Raw genomic sequence first — 17,072 nt, 5'->3', positions numbered from 1 at the left:
TGGAAGAGAGAACCCCATGTGCCAAAGCTGCAGGCAGCTGATCTGAGGAGAGCTACAGCCAAACAACTGTAAGAAAATGAATTTCTGTCAACAGTGGGAGTGAAGTTGGAAAGTAGATCTTCCCTAGTGGAGCCTTTGATGAGAGGACAGACCAGATGATGCCTTGGCTGTGAGCCCTGAAGGAGCCTCCACTAAGCCTGCCCATGAAAACAGACATAATGAATATGAGGTGATTTGTGAGCCTCAGTTTGTGGCAATCTGTTATGTAGTATTAGAGCACTAATCCAGATATCTGGGATTTAGGTCCATTACGTAATGTGGGCAGCTATCGAGTTCCCTTGTTCAGGCAGATAACCTGTTTATCAATGCAGTCTCCATAAGGATAGACCGTGTAACAGTTCAGGTATGGGGTTGTTAGCTCTTGAGTACTCCGTGTCTCCAGGGCATAGTTTTTAGAATGGAAAAGAGAAGAGGCGAGTTCTACTCTGCTTACTTAATGCTTCTCTAGACATCCTGTTCCAGGAAGCATCCCTAAGTAATCAGAGTTTAAAAAAAAATGGTCACAGAATGACAAGTGCATCTGTGTCCTGGGGACTGGAGCAGTGAGAGGATGTGCCAGAAGTTGAGGCTGTACTCAGACAGAGCTTGTGAAATAGGTCCAATTTGTCTGACCCGCCTTGCAGACAATAGCTTACACTAGATGTTTCCCATGGTGTTTCTTTAGCCAGGTAGTCCCAGCCTGCTGAATACCACTTCTATTTTGGGAATGTGCCTAGGGTCATTCTGTCTTTCTTAGTCATCCCTTTCTATATTTAATGGCCCTTACATTCAGACATTTGAACTTATATCTCTTGTTCTGTGAAGCCCTGTCGTATCTCCTACCTGCCACTGAACAGAGGGGGCCACCTGGTGCATTGTATCTCTCCGCAGCCTTTCGCATGCCTTTCTGTCTCATTCCCCCGCATTCTTGACTGACTTCAGTGGGGAGGAAGAGCTGGACATTGTCCTCAATACACACACACACACACACACACACACACACACACACACACACACACACACGTGGAGACCTCTTTGCTTCCTCTGCGGTCTGACTTTAATTTCAAATGTTGTGATTATGAGTCGGCGGGCACTAAGATCCGTGTGTCAACTAACTCACCAGGCTTATCTCAGAAGACTTGAAAGTTTCCTAGTTAAGGGAAGAAAACAATTTGGGACTGATGAGAAATGGGTGTCTGGTATCTTGTCCTGGAAGACGGAGACACCACTGACATTTCTTTTTTTTTTTTTTGGAGCTGGGGACCGAACCCAGGACCTCGAGATTGCTAGGCAAGCGCTCTACCGCTGAGCTAAATCCCCAACTCCTACCACTGACATTTCTATCAGCCATGGCAAAAGAGACTGGAGTCAGCTATGTTTCTTCCTACATTCACACCAGTGACACAGTCCAGTGACAGGGAGCAGATGAGGTAGATGGGTAGGGTATTGTATTAGGTTTGCATGCCATCCAAAGATTTTACAAAAAAAGACACGAGCAAAGAGCAGCTGGGCATTGTGAAGGCCAGGGAAAGTCTTCCTACAAGGGGGCTCCACTGATTCTCTCTGCATCTATTCTGCACATTATTTAAAAGAAACATGATAGCACTCATAGAGCAAACAGAACTGCAAGGAGATTTACAGGTTAAAAAGGGCCTCCGTTTCCTGTTGTTAATTGTTATGTAATGGTTAGCGAGGGATTTCTACCTCTGCGAAGCTGGAACATGGTGTTGTAAAGATGTCTGGCTTGTTTACTGCATTGGTCTCTGCTCTATTGGTAGAAACCCTGGAGTCCTCACACACTGCTCTGTAGCTATGCCTCTTGACTACTGGTAGGAATTGTCTGGATGACAGGTGTTTGTTTGCTCAGTGACTGGACTTTGCAGTGTCCTGGTCCTTGGTCTTGAGTTGACAGTGTCACTTGGCTGGCCCTTGTTTCTGCATTTGTAATGTCAAATACTCCCCATATGCTTTTTGTATCAGTTAGCTTTCTCGTTCATCCCTGTGACCGTTTACCTGCCTCATGAGAAGCGACTTAAGGGAGGAAGGGTTTATTCTGGCTTGTGGTTTTCGGGGCTACAGTCTCTCATGGCAGGAGAGGCTTGGTAGCGTGGAGATGTGTGGTAGCCGGAGGAGACTTACACTTCTAGAGACCAGAATGTAAAGAAGGGATGTCAATGCTCTGCTTTCTGCTTTTCTTTTCATTCAGCTGTGGACCCAGGCTATGCAACACGGCTGCCCGCACTCAGGGTAGGGCTTCTTTCCATCAGTTAATCCTCTCTGCAAACACCCTTACCCTCCAGTCACAAGCACCCTCACCTCACACCTCCAAGCACCCTCACGTCATACCCACAAACGCTCTCACCTCACACCTACCAGAACCCATCACCTGACACCCACAAACACACTCACACCTACAAATATCCTCACACCCCACAAAACATCTTTACCTTACACCCACGAACACCCTCACCTTACACCCACAAACACCCTCACTTCACACCCACAAACGCCCTCACACTCACAAATAACATTCACATCTATAAACCTTACACTCACACCCACAAGTGAGCTTAGGGTAATTAATGCTCCACTTTTTTTTTAAAGGTGTGTGTGTGTATGTGTGTGTGTGTGTGTGTGTGTGTGTGTGTGTGTGTGCGCTCGCGCGCGCCATGGGTCTTCTAGTACCTTTGGAGGCCAGAAGAGGGTGTCAGATAATCTGGAACTGTGGTTATAGCTGCTATGTAGGTTCTGGGAACCAAACTCATCCTCGGTGAGAGTAGAAAGCAGTCCCACCTAACTTCCCTACATAGTGTCTTAATAAAAAACTATAGCACCCACAGAAACTTAGCTAGTTTTACATTTACTGATATGAATTATAGGATGTTCTGTAAAACAAGGTTTTAAAGAAATACTGTAAAATGCAGATACTATTAAGGGGATAAAACTGAGATACAATTGATTCTGAACATTTTGCTGGTTTCTTCCCTCCTAAATATAGCTCGTACCAGACAATTTTTCATAGCATTAGGCCTGTCTCTTCCAGTTCATTCTGTGCTATTACTTGTTGTTCATGTGCTAAATACCACATTAACACCTCTGGTATTTTCACAAGGAACTCCAGTAACTTAGCTCATTTTCAACCCCCTTTCACCTGGAGAGCACGCATGGGCATTAGACCCTTTTAGCTGTGTTTGTCTTCGGAATTCTCCTTGTAAGTGTCTTGGTTTAAGTGTCTCTTAAATGAGACAGATGTAAGGAAGTATGTGTGCCAGTTGTTCTGGGTTGACTCAGCATTTTTCATTCTTGCATTCATCTGACAATCCTGCCACTTTGTTTTGTGTTCACCGCTGGCCGGTTACCAAGAATACAAAGATGAATAAAACATTAGTCCTGGACGGGAAGAACTCCCAAAGATGGGAAGAGTCATCCAAGTACATAATTATACCATGATACAAGTGCTCCATTGGGGATAGCACTGAATCATCTTTGGAGGAGTCAGAGAAGGTGGCATTTTGGTTAGATCAGGATTTATTGATGTTGTAGGAATGAGAGGATGACGTCACAGAGGTGATTTGTAGGTTGATGAATAACACATAGGTGCGTAAGCATATGGTGAGTTTGCAGAGTGATGAGGAGTTGGGTATGACCGGAGGGAGTGAGTGTGTGTGTGTGTGTGTGTGTGTGTGTGTGTAAAGGGAGGGAAAGATGCTATAATTTTGACTTTACTTTGTAGTAATAGGGAGTAAGCACAAATGTCCTAAGACAAAAGATGACTTAAGTGATAATAATACAAGTAAAATGGTCCATGGATGAGACTGTAGATAGGAAAGATTGGTTAGAGGAATGCTGTATACAAGTCAGCTACTGCTGCCTGCAGGAGACATCACCATGCAGTCTTTCGATAGTATTGGCCGGGAATCAACTCCTTCAATGGGACTCACAATTGATTAAGCTAAGTCAAAGGGAGGGGCGTGCAGAGGAAGGGCTTCAGCTGAGCAACACTGTAGAGGTTACTTTGTGAAGGTTTTGTGACTGATGGGCTAGGGGATAGAAGTGAGAGTGGCTCCAGTATCCTTTCCTTAGCAGACACACTCGTTAGTGGGTTACTAACAAATACAGGCAATAGGATAATTGCAGAATTTTTAGCTAGGAAGGAGAAAGGGAAGCCTAGAGCATCTGACACCTTTGTCACCTCTTCTTGTTCTGCTTCTCGGGTTCTTGCCATGGCTGGAGCAGATCATCCATTTATAGGACACCTGTTCACTTCATGCTGACTCTGACTGTCCTGGTCTTCACTTTCTGCCTTTGGGTGTGCTAGGTTCAAGAATTATCAGTGCAGCCATCCATCAATGGAGAATGGAGATGAAGGCTAGATGCGCCTGTTTCCATACTCTGGGTGGTCCAATGGATTCTGATCCTTCAGCCGTTCTGGCAGAACCAGGTACCCCACAGCACCTCTTCATTGCCATTCTGTTCTTCCTTCTTGCCTGCCTCTTTCTCATCTGTACTCTGTTTCTCTGAGATAATCTCTCATGCAGACTAACTGTGTGTTACTTCATGTTTCTGTCTATACATTTTAGGAATACCAAGCTAAGACAGGTGAAGACACAAAGGCTGGTTTGACTTGGGATGTGGGGAGTCTGGTTCCTATGCTCTCTGCTTTACATTTTTAAAAACTTGGTTGAAGGGTATCAGTAGAAGCCCTTTTCCTTATGCCTAAATATTTGAAAGTCACTAGTCAAGCTACTACATAGTTAAATAAAATGCCGTAGTCTCCCATGTACCTGAATATATTCAAATGTATATTCTTGGCTTTCCCTGAGTTTCATGCCAGAATTACATGAAAATACTTGGGCCTATACACCCCTCCCTGTCTACCTCTATTCCCAACATATGCTTTGGATTGTAACCTATAGGAAGATCTACAGTCCAACACAGCTACTTTCATACCTTGGGGTATATGAAAAGTGGTTCAGCTTTCTCTCAGAGGAATCACCTAGACAGGAAAACTGGAAGGCTCCAGTTGGCACTAGGTGAGGCTTGGGCAGACCCTTTAGAACATAGACTCCAGTCCCTTTGACAGATCTTAATGTTATGAATCCATAGGACATCCTGACAGTTCTACAGTACATTCCATAGACATATTAGTCTTAGGAAATTAGAACTTGATATAAACATTTGGAACCCGTGCCCTATCGATTATCCGTCAACAGCGGGAGTAAGTGGATTCAGTTAGGGAAGTGGGTGGGGGGGGTGAGGAGAAGTCTAAGAAAAGCGCCTTGGGGGTATCTAGGGGGGCAGAGCCTGGAAAGAGGCTTTGGAAGTGACTCAGTGTTTCATCTTGACATTTCAAAGCGTATTTATCCTTCTAAATTAAAAGGGAAACAAACAGATTCCTAAAGCAGTGAGGTAGGGTGATCCTGGTCTTCCTTGGTACTCACTGAATAGCTTGTGTGTGGGGACCCTTCCCATATCCCAAGTCACATCCTGCTCACTAAGCTGAGTGAGAGTAAGTACTTATTTTTGAGACTATTGTGTTCCATATTAAACAGTATAATCTAGAGCTGTGATCTGAATGTGTCCCCTTGAATCCATGTATTGAAACTTAATTACTATGTGATAGTATTAGGAAGTGGGGATTTGGAGATTAAGTCATGAGGATGGAGTTCTAATGAGTAGGATTAGTGACCTCATAAATGGGCTGGAGTGACCTAGCTGGGCTCCCTCTGCCCTTCTACTCCTTCTGCTGTGTGAAGAGCCAATATTTGTCCCTCTGGTAAACAGAGCAACAGTCATTGTGGAGGCCGAGACCAAATCCCAACCAGACACTGAACCTGCAGGTATCTTAATCTTTTCTATCCAGAGTGGTGAGAAATCAGTTCTGCTAAGTGACCCAGTATCAAGGGCAAAGGCACTTGGAGGAGATACAATGTCTTTTGAAGCATGAGCATGAAACGAGGAAAAAAGTTTGAGAAATTTTGAGAAGAATTTTCTCATACTATAAACTCTATCTATCTATCTATCTATCTATCTATCTATCTATCTATCTATCTATCTATCTATCTATCTTCTATCAATCTATCATCTACCTGTCACTATGTATGTATGTATGTATGTATGTATGTATGTATCTTCTATCAATCTATCATCTACTTATGTATGTATGTATGTATGTATCTTCTATCAATCTATCATCTACCTATGTATGTATGTATGTATGTATGTATGTATGTATGTATCTGTCTGTCTGTCTGTCTGTCTGTCTGTCTGTCTATATCTGTCCATCTACTTTCAGGCACTGTGACAAACACCCAAGTGAAGTATTGAAGTATTTTAAAGGGAGAAAAGACTTCTCTTGGCTCATGGTTTCTGAAATTTCAGGCCACACCAATAGCTGGCTCCATCATTTGTAGGCCTGTGGTGAAGCAGCTCACTATGCGTGGACAGGTGCAGCAGAAAAACGCTGTTATCTTCATGGGCCAAGGGGCAGAAAGACAGGAAGGGACCCAGAGCAAGAACTACCCTTCAAAGACACCCAGTTACTTTTTCCAACTAAGCCCTGCAGTCTAAGTGTCTATTCAACTATATATCCACCAATAACTTGGTCCATTCACGAAATTAGAACCTTTACGACCCAAGCACTTTGATGGTGTCTCTAGCTGGAGACTAAGCCTTTAACACAAGCCTTTTTTGGTGGACATTCATATTAAAATCATAACATTTGTGATGGCTAATATGTATTATTAACTTGATGATACCTAGAATCACCCAGAACAAGCTTCCAGCACACCCGTGAGTTTGCCTCTGCTCAAGCCTTTGAGGGATTATCTAGATTAGGTTCAGTGAGGTGAACTGTGGGCAGCACCATTCTATGGGCTGGAGCTCAGACAGAATTAAAGAAAAGCAAGAAAGCTAGGCTTCCTGATTGTGGATGGGGTGAGATCAACGTTTTGGCTGTCATGATTACCTTGCTAGAATAGATAAATACTGTATCTTCAAACTACAAGCCAGAATGAACCTTCTCTCCTTTAGATTGGTTTTGTGAGAATATTTTATTAAAGGAGCAGATAAAGCACCTAATGTAGCATTCTACTCCTGGGTCCCCAAGGCCTCATGTCAATCTCCTAATGCAAATTACAGTTAGTCTAGCCCTAAGACTCTTCATGGCCTTAACAGTTTCAGCTCGAAAGATCAAGTGCGAAATCCATGACGCTCAAGGCAAAGGTTGTATTCAATATCTCCTCTGAGAGGCTTTGGTCTAAGCTCCTGTGAAAACAGAAGTTACTCATATTCAACCTAGAATAGCACATTCTAAAAGACATTAGTGGGGCATAGAAAAGAGGCATGGGACTAAACTTGGAACCAAATCCAGCAAAGTAAATGTTAATCCTGGCACTTCATGCCAAACTAGAATCACATGGGGGCGTCAGTTCTTTCAGGAACTCAAGTAGTAGCTGGGACTACTCTGAACATGGTTGCCTCTGGTATTGGGATGGCTGAGAAATGAGTTCTGGGAAAACAGGATATCCTAGTGCTGACTTCTTAAAGAAGAGTCTTTCGAATGGTTATATCTTTGATCCTGTGATGAGTAAGGTTTAGTCAATTGCTGAAATGTCCTAAGAGTGTTTTTCCTATTGCCTTATGAAAAGTGGGTGACTTATTTTTAGTACAATTAATCTCATTGGGAACTATGTTTTATTTGTTCTTGGTTTGCATCTTGCTCTTGCTATATGTTTTCAAAAATCCTTCTGCTCTTGGTCCCATGTTTTGCCATTAATCTGGACAAAGGCGGTCAGCATCACCATGCCACATCCTGGACAACAACATAGCTTGAAATCTTCATAATCTTAATAGTTCATAATCTTTTAATTTGGCTTCCTGCAAAATAGCAAGACTTGAAGTGATGTAAATAAAATTTGCTACCAGTTTAATAAAATGGCCTCTAGTCCAAGTCCCAATGTCCCTCATTTCATTTCAAACCTGACCAGACATAATCACAACAGTTTCATTTCTTGGCACCATTTTCTTGTGTCAGTCAGATTCTTTTCACTGTGACAGATACCAAAGAGAAAAAGTTTAAAGTGGGAATGACTTATCTTGCTGTGTGGCTTCAGTTCTTAGCTGAGTCTATTCTTTCTGGACTTATAGTGAGGTGAACATCATAGCAGAAGGGTGTGGCAGAGCAGGCTGAAGTAGATGGTACAAGAATAGGGAGGGGAAAGGCTGCTAACCTTATGACAGCCAAGGGATAAGGAGAGACAAGCTATGATTTTCAAAAGCACGCTCTCAGATACGTACCCTTCCAAAGAGCTCCCTATTTTTAATAGTGCATCCTGACTGAATAGGCGTGAGTGTTTATAACCCCACTTCCTCTTAACAGTGCCGTCAGCTGGAGATCAAGCCTTCAACACGTGAGACTTTTGGGTGAACATCTCTTGAACAAATCATAAAAACTGATCATTTCTAGGTGTGTCTGTTTCTTTAACTGTCTTGTGTATTTAAATGTTCTGCACCGACACCATAGGAATGGCTGATCAAAAAGCTTTCCTTTGGAAAGATTTCAAATGGGCACTACCTGCTCTAGAAGGGTTTGAAGGATCCTTTTGCTAGACTCATTCACTTTCCAATGAAGAAAAACAACCTAAAAGAGAGCTGCTCTCAGATTTACAGCTATCATGGCGACAGCGAGCTGAAGACCTTCTACTATAGCCTTTTTATGTGTGCTGCCATTGGATGTGGCTGGTGTAATAAAGGCCACAGAGAGGTAAGGAAGTGGGTACCTTTACATCAGCATTATCTGGAGCATCCTGCACAGGCTCACTCTTGGAGTTCTTGCTTTTCATTTGGCAGTACTCTTTTGGGAGATTGTAAAACCTTTGGGACATGGAACCTTGTTGGTGCATGTAGACACCTAGGGAAGGGCCTATAAGGTTTTGTTGGTCTCCAGTTATGGTCTGCATCCCTGTTCCTTATTAGCTGCCATGTCAAGTAGCAGCCACAGTTCCTGCTGACATGCACAAGGGCTGCTTGGTCATTCCTTCCCAACCATATCCCTCTGAAACCGTGAACCCAAGTCAACTCTTGTTGAGTTACTACTATTGATACAGCAATGATAAGCAAAGTGACTAATACATTAGAGCCAGGTATGGGTTTATACATGCACAGCTAGAAAGGCACGTGACTCATTTCAGTCAACCAGGAAAGGATTCCTTGCAAAGGGGCCATCTCAACTGGATGTGAAGGATGCAGAGCCAACAAGACTATTTTCCAGGCATCAGTACAATGAAAAAGAAACTGATTTCGTAGAGATTCATTTCAATGTGTCCTGACTGTAGGAGGGAGAGGGTTGTGGGTAGATAGAGTCAGCAGAAAGTCAGTGTGGTGATGTTGTTCCCACCAAAATGAACCTTTCTTCTTAGGGTGTTTAGGTTTTATTTGGGGAGCAAGAGGAAGGTACTATGGGGCTGAGAAAGAGGATGGGTTGCCAGGAATGATTATTATGGCTGCAAACTGGAGAATAATTTCAGAGAGCAGCATGTCTGGAGACTGGGAGAAGACGTTAGTGGTTGTGATGTTAAAATTGAATTGATGGTGGCTCAGACTGGGATTAATGAGAATAGAATCCAAGAACTCTTTAGGACAAGAAGATAATAGAATTTAAGGGTGATTCATTCAGCAGTAGTAGATACAGTCTCCTGCAACATGTGCTCTAACAGTGATCAGAAATGACCAAGAGCAGACAGACGGGATGTGCCCACCAAGTCTTAGCTGTTGGGACACCTTGAGCCTGTTAATGAAATGCAGTGGCGACAGTAGTGGGTAGAAGTGGATTTAGCTCCACATCATCTGGTCCTGAGGGGAGGCGTGCTCGGCATAGGGGCTGGAAGGCAGGAAAAGAAGCAGTTCCTAGGGGTTATAAACATGCCAAACTCTTACCCATCCCAGATGGTGATGGGGGTGGGGAGGGACGCCTATGAGATTTTATAAGAGAGTGAAGGTAAGTCACTAATTTACCAAAAACATCCTTTGATAGCAAATCCACCTGAACAAACCAAACCAAACAATAGGTCCATCCTCTTCATTGGTGTAAATTATTTACAAATGCACACTAATGCCTTATACAGTTCTGGAATGTGTCTCTTCAGAGAGAGTTAATAATGTGTTCCATTTTATAGATTACACTCCATGAAATTGTGAACTGTCTGTCGGCAGGCAAGCATGATGTGTATACTCCAGTGTTGTAATGCAGATCTCGTATACATAATAACAAGCTCTGGGGGTCACTTAATTGACACTGGGGTTTAAGAGCTAAAGTCTAACACAGAGAGCTGAACAGCTTTGCATTTGCCTCGGTCTTCTTCCCGTTCTGTCCTGGATCATCACTCCTCCCACTGGTCCTTTTATATACCCAAGCCAGTCTGACTCATCAGCCCCTCTTTCCTCCCTGCCTCCTACGGAAGCTGCTAAAATTAGGTTCTGTTGAATTATGACAAGATTTCTCTAGAGTCACAAGCTCCAGGCTTGGTTCCATTGAGCACAGCTCAGAGCTAAGTCTTCATTCTGGAAGGGCTTTTGAACTTCCGTTTTGTGCATTGAGGAAGCCTCTTGTGGTTCATTCTGTGATTAAAAACCATTTTTTTTAGAGATGCATTTACTTTTATTTTATGCATATGGATGCTTTGCTTCCAGGCATGTTTATGCACCACATGTATGCCTTGTGTCCACAGAGGCCAGAAGGCAGCTCCAGACTTCCTGGAACTGGAGTTACAGATGGCTGTGACTCACCATGTGGGTGCTGGGAACTGAACCTGGGTCTCCAGGAAGAGCAGCCACTGCTCTTAACCCCTGAGCCATCTCTCCAGCTTGGCTCTGTGATCTTGTGGAGGAAGGCTTTCTAGGACAAAGGCCTCACTGTTCTATTCCAGGTGAACTACAGATCCTTTCCAGGCAGTGTAAGCAGCTTCCTGGAGCTGGTTCCCATCCGAGTTATGCTTCCTTGTGTATTGACACTCTTAATTAAGAGCCTCTTTCTCTCTCTCTCTTTCCCTCTCCCTCTCTTCCTCTCTCTCTCCCTCCCTCTCCCCTCCCTCTGTCTCTCTCTCCCCCCTCCTTTCATCCCTCTCTCTGTGGTATTCATGTGTTAATGTCCGTGTGTGTGCACATGTGTGGTCAGAGGTTGGATTGGTGTCTGTGTCTTTCTCAAATCTTCTCCACATTATTATTATCACATTGTTGTCATTGTTGTTGTTATTTAGTCACCCACTTGGCCAAAAGAACCCTGGTTTGGCTTGATTTACTGGCCAGCAAATCCCAAGGATCCTCTTGTCTCTGCCTCTTTCACACTACTATTATAGCTCCACACTCTACCTGCCTTTTCTACTTGGGTGCTAGTGTGCCAGTTATGTTGCTTCCACAGCCCTGTCTCCTAGATTATCCTTTAATATCTCCTAGATATCTCCTTTAACATCTATCTATCTATCTATCTATCTATCTATCTATCTATCTATCTACCTACCTACCTACCTATCATCTATCTATCTATCTATCTATCTATCTATCTATCTATCTATCTATCTATCCCTCCCCTCCCTCTCTCTCCTCCCCTGTGTGTATGAGATGCCAGAGCACGTGCATCGAGGAGGTCAGAGGACAGTTTTCAGCAGTTTTCTCTTTCTGCCACATGGCTTCCTTGCGCCTAGCAGCAAATGTCTCCATCCACTGAGTCACTTCACTGCCCCACCCTCCTTGATTCTTAATACTCAACTCTTCCAATCTGAAGGATGTTTTCCAAGTAGCTTCAATGACCTTGACTGTGTTTCTTTTTCTTCAGAAAATGACTCCACAAACAGAACTTGTGTTATCCTTTTTTTCAAAGTACTTATATTTAAGATATTTCATGGAGAAATTAATCTGTGAATGAACCGAGTCTGTACAGGTATTTTCTTAAATTACTGATTGTAACACCATCATTAACCCAGGTCCCTGGACAGGCATAACTCAGAGGGTAGCTTCCAACAGATGAGCCTTACACAGGCTGAATTAAGTCGGCAGCTAGTGACTTGCTTCTGAGCTCTTGAAATCACTTGACTAGCCTGCTGCTAGAAGCCTAATAATTTGAGCTGCTTCTGATAAATGCATAAGCAAAAATTATATTAAATACACACAACTCATTATCACCACAAAACTCAAATATGTGTTTGTAAGGGTTCTGTTCCCAGTTTGCCAATGGAGAAAGTAAGGAACAATACTGAGTTGGTCAGAGTACCAGGTAAGGAGTGGATCTGGAAGAAGTCAACCATCTTTTTATCAAAAAACATTTTTAGCTTATGTATATGAGTTTTTTGTTTAAATGTATTTGTGTATACCACATACACAGAGGCCTGAAGAGGGTGTCAGATTCCTTGGGACTGCAGTTTGGATGGTTGTTAGTTACTAAGTGGGGCTTGGAAATCAACGCAGCTCCCCCGGAAGAGCAGACAGGGCTCTTAACTGCTGAGCCATCTCTCCAGCCCTAAGTCAAGCATCTTAATTCATGACTTAGTAATGTCCTTCCCAAACACTCTTCATTTAAAGTTTCTTCAAAAGAAAAATGTTTACTGAAGATCTAGTATCTGCGAGACATTATGACATCTATTAAGGATAAAATATGGCTCCTATTTGCTTGGAATGTATAGATGTGGAACTCCTGACAGCCATGGCATGCCCAGAAAGAAAGAACACAAGGCAGGCTATATCAAAGGCTATACCTGCATGCTGTGGAGTTAGGTTAAGATGGTTAGAGAGGATTGTGCAGGATGGCAGGACATGTCAAAAGCTAGGATGTGTCCTCAAATCATCTTAGTGGGATGGATGTATCTTCTGGTGGGTACAAGTTCAGGCTCATAGGAGGTTACCTAAGACATGATTATTTTGCTGAAGGAATATTTGGGAGAAACTTCATTTCCAGAGGTTAACAAGCCTGGCTATATGGTCTCTAATAATAAACAGAACAGGAACCTTCTTGTGAAAGTTACCAGCATGCTCGTGAAGATTTTAACTAGGTAAGCATGCACGTACACTTTTCCAAATGCATTTATGGAGTGTTAATCGTATGCCCAACATTACTGTAGGCTCTAAAGATTCAGGATCAAATGAAGTGCCGTCCTTACCGTCACCAAGTAGGCAGTTTAGTGCAGATGGACAATTTAGTGAGCCCTGCAAAACAGTATGGCAATTCTGTCATGAGGCATAGATGAGTCTGAGGACACAGATAAGAAGGGATTCTAACCTGGAGACTAGGAAGAGCTCTAAGGATGAACTTACAATTGAGCTAAGTCTTTGAAAAATATATTTTATTTTTTCTGATAGAAAAACGACACATATATTTTAAACATTAGATTGTTGCTAAGGCAATGGAATAGTTTTATTTCTCCACAGCCTTCTGTTAAGTACAATTAGAAGCTACACGCACACACACAGACGCAGACACACACAGACACAGACACACACACACACACACAGATACAGAGACAGAGAGACAGAGGAGAGAGTGCAACACAACTCCAGGATGATATATTTTGAAGAAACTTAGCAAGATACTGAAGGATAGAACTAGTCAGCTTGCCCCAGCTGGAAATGGGTATTCTAACAAGGTAAAAAGCATTTAATCAACACTACTTAACTTTGGCCAAACACTATAGAGGGTCAAAGAACTCTCTCTTCCCTGCCTACATCCCAAAGGACACGGAGTAAGCTTCTGTCTAGTTTTGCCAATTCGAATGAGGCTCCCTTTTGCATACCTGGATATGAATCTGAAGGCATGAAAGCTTATATTCACACAAAAACTTTTACATAGTGTTTTGTTGTAACTTTATTCCCACAGAATATCCCAGAGATTATGTCTATGGAATATTATTTGGCAACAAAAGAATGAACTCTTGATGTAACAACTTAGAAGACCCTGCAAAGGCACCCACTAAATAAAAAAGAAAAACTCACTCAAATGTTACAAACCTGTATTATTTATATAACATTTTTAAAAGGTAATTTAAATATTATTTGTTATTGTATATGTGTGTATATTATATGTGTGTGCGTGTAACCAGGTACCAAGTTGGTCAGAGGGGTTTAGGGGTCCCTGGAGCTCAAGTTAGAGGCAATTGGGGGCTGATATAGGTGCTGAACCTGGGTTCTCTGTCAGCACACTGCTGGCTCGTAACTCAGTGAGCCATCTCACCAGCTTATATAACATTCTTTAAAACAATTACTTTGTGTGTAAGAATGTATGCGCGTGTACCATGTACAGTGCCTGCAGAGAGCAGAAGAGAGCACTGGATCCCTTGGGGTGGTGGCTGTAGACAGCTGTAAGCTCCTCTGTGGGTGCCGTGAATTGCATCGAGGTTCCTGAGAAGAGCATCCGTGCTCTTCACTGCTGAGCTATGGCTCCAGTCCCTGTAGCATTTCTTGAAATGTAAAGAAGACTAGTGGTTTCTGGGCTTAAGAACGCTGCAGAGGCGGAATCACCATAGTGACATAACTGTTCTAAGATTTGACTATGTCGCTGTGGTGTCTTGTTCTGTTTCTGCCTGTTCTGTATTATCCTGCAGTGTGCTTCATGATGAAGTGTGCAGATACCAGCACTAAGCTGTTACTGTGACAATAGGGACAAAAGCTACCCTTTGAGGAAACCCTGGTAAAAGATATATTCTATTTACCTCTATTATTTCTGATAACTATATTCAACTCTATGATTACTTTAAAAATGAAAAAAATCCAATTAAAAAGCCAAACTATTTTCAAGGTTGCGTTATGCAGGCCAAGAAGGGCAAGACGGACAGCAAAGCCTGAAAGCAAGATGTGTGTATCAGCCTGCATAACAAGTGGTAGCCAAGGCCAAATTATAAAGAATATCCTTTCTAAAATTTTTAAGTTTCTGAAGAAACAAGAAAATAACGCTGTCAAGTATTTCATTCAGTCTGCTAATGGGGATGGGGGTGTGATGGCAAGTTGGGCCAACAGACTTGGGGCCATGAGAGATTACGAGTTTGGAAATTCGAGGAGTTGAGACGCACACTTGGGTTGGTGCAGCTTCAGGATGGCCAATCACAATGTAAGAAAGGAATAGAGTGACTGTAGGAAATTCTGGATTAGGGATAGAAGCAGGTTGCTGACGAGAAGGCAGAAGTCAAGGTGTGTGGTAAGACATCACAATGGCTATTGGGATCATGTAGAGTCTCACAAGAGAACAGAGCTAGAGAAGAAAGTCAGTCGGTGAAGAAGGGTGAACAAGGGCAAATATCTATAATGAATACTTAGCATGCAGCAAGGAGGGTACAAGGAGTGCTGGTGCTCTGGACGGCGGCCTGAGGAGAGAAGGCAGTGTTTCGTGATAGCTCCTGACAGAAAAAAAGAATGACTTGTGTCCCCTTCCGGTTATGTGTGTGGTAAGGTAAGGCAGCGAGCAGCCTATGAGTAGGAGGTAGAATCTAGGAAGTGAAGGGGGTGTGCAGGAAAACTGACACCTCGAACCGTTTGCAATGAACAGGGAGTTGCAGAGGAATCTGGGAAGGGTGCGTAGGTTGATCAATAATTGGAAGATGACAAGTGGACAGGCCCTGGGAGACTTGTTTCTCGCTCAGTGTTGAGGGAGTGGTGGTCAGTGGCAGCTGTCCTGGAGTAGATGGCCACAAGGTGCTGACAGAATGCCTGCTAGCCAATGGCTTCAGGCTAACACGGGCATTTGCCGGGCAGTGTCTTAGGCAGGGCGGCGTCTGTTGTTTGTGCCCTGGCGCGTTCTGGCAGCAGATGCCTTGTTTCAGTGATGCTCATTCCAGGCAGCTGGGCCAGCATGTGGTGGGGAGTGAGGTCAGCTTGGGCAATACCGGGACCTTTTTCTAGAGACTCTTGCTCCTTACATTTGTGGGGCCTGGTGTTACAGGCAAATGGAATCCTCCAGCCTCAGGTCAGCCTCTCTGTTCCCAGTTTCGGTTTTACTGAGCACCAACAATTCTCCTGAGGAATCTCTACCCTTACTTCTGAGCTTTGTTTCTTAGTTGATGGCGGCTGTGGTCTGCCACTGAAGTCTGGGGCAGAGGATCCTCTTGACTCAGGCCTCATTTGGAGATGCTGTCCTGGAAAACAGTCCAAGCAGGTCCTGAGCTGAGCCTGACATGGCAGAGCAGGGGATTCTGAGGTCCTGAGTACCTAGACTGTTCTAGATGGGAGGTATGGGAACCAGATGGCAGGTTCCCGCAAACCCCTTGTTCTACAGAAGGAGTACAGTCCAAGGGTGACCAGGGAAAGACCATATAAATGTCAAGCACAGTGCTGGGATCTGGGTATGGGGTCCATTCACCTGAAACCAAGGATAGATGGGATGATGTTCTTGGGATCTTCTGACTCCAACCTCATGGCTAGCAGAGGACCCCGGCAGAAGCTAGAGATGTTCCTTCACTTTCTCCAGCTTCTTTGCCTTCTGAAGCGTCCTTTCCAGAGCTCCCTGATGTTAAAGGAGGATGCACTCTTCCAGCATTTGCATTTACAGTGATCACTTGCATTGCTGTTCAGTGATCAAACTTTGAAAGCCTACGGATGGACTGTGTCAGGGTTTCTGTTGCTATGGTAACCTACCTGAGGGAGGAAAGACTTTGTTCAGCTTACAAATCCACATCACAAACTATCACTGAAGGAAGTCAGTATCGAACGGGGCAGAAACCTGATAGCAGAACCTGGTGCAGAGGCCATGGAGGGGTGCTGCTTACTGGCTTGCTTTTCATAGCTTGCTCAGCCTGCTTTCTTGCAGCACCCAGGACCACCTACCTAGAGGTGGCATCACCCACAGTAAGCTGTGTCCACCCCCCTAAAAAAAGTACCACAGTCTTATGCACAAGACAGTCTGGGGGGGCACTTTCCTTGACTGACACTCCCTCTTACAAAATGACTCTGGCTTGTGTCAACTTGATAAAAGTCTAGCCAGCACAATAAGTGTGAGACAAATAAACCCCTTTCTCTCCCAAGTTGTTTTTGGTCATGGTGTTTTGTCACAGCAATAGAAA

General features: G+C 43.6%; 1 long non-coding RNA gene across 2 annotated transcripts in view; it reads left to right on the top strand.

Annotated features, from left to right (window-relative positions):
* The window catches only part of LOC134486426 (uncharacterized), a 68,865-nt gene extending 54,835 nt beyond the window's left edge, over nt 1–14,030 (top strand). For both annotated transcript variants that reach the window (XR_010065341.1, XR_010065338.1), the window contains exon 3: nt 13,901–14,030. This is a non-coding gene — a long non-coding RNA (uncharacterized LOC134486426). The remainder of the gene's footprint in view (nt 1–13,900) is intronic.
* Nucleotides 14,031–17,072: the final 3,042 nt, after the last annotated feature.

Source organism: Rattus norvegicus, chromosome 3 (genome assembly GCF_036323735.1).
Source record: "Rattus norvegicus strain BN/NHsdMcwi chromosome 3, GRCr8, whole genome shotgun sequence".
NCBI classification, from domain to species: domain Eukaryota; kingdom Metazoa; phylum Chordata; class Mammalia; order Rodentia; family Muridae; genus Rattus; species Rattus norvegicus.
The sequence above is the reverse complement of the archived record's forward strand: the minus strand, read 5'-3'. Positions and strand labels throughout refer to the sequence as shown.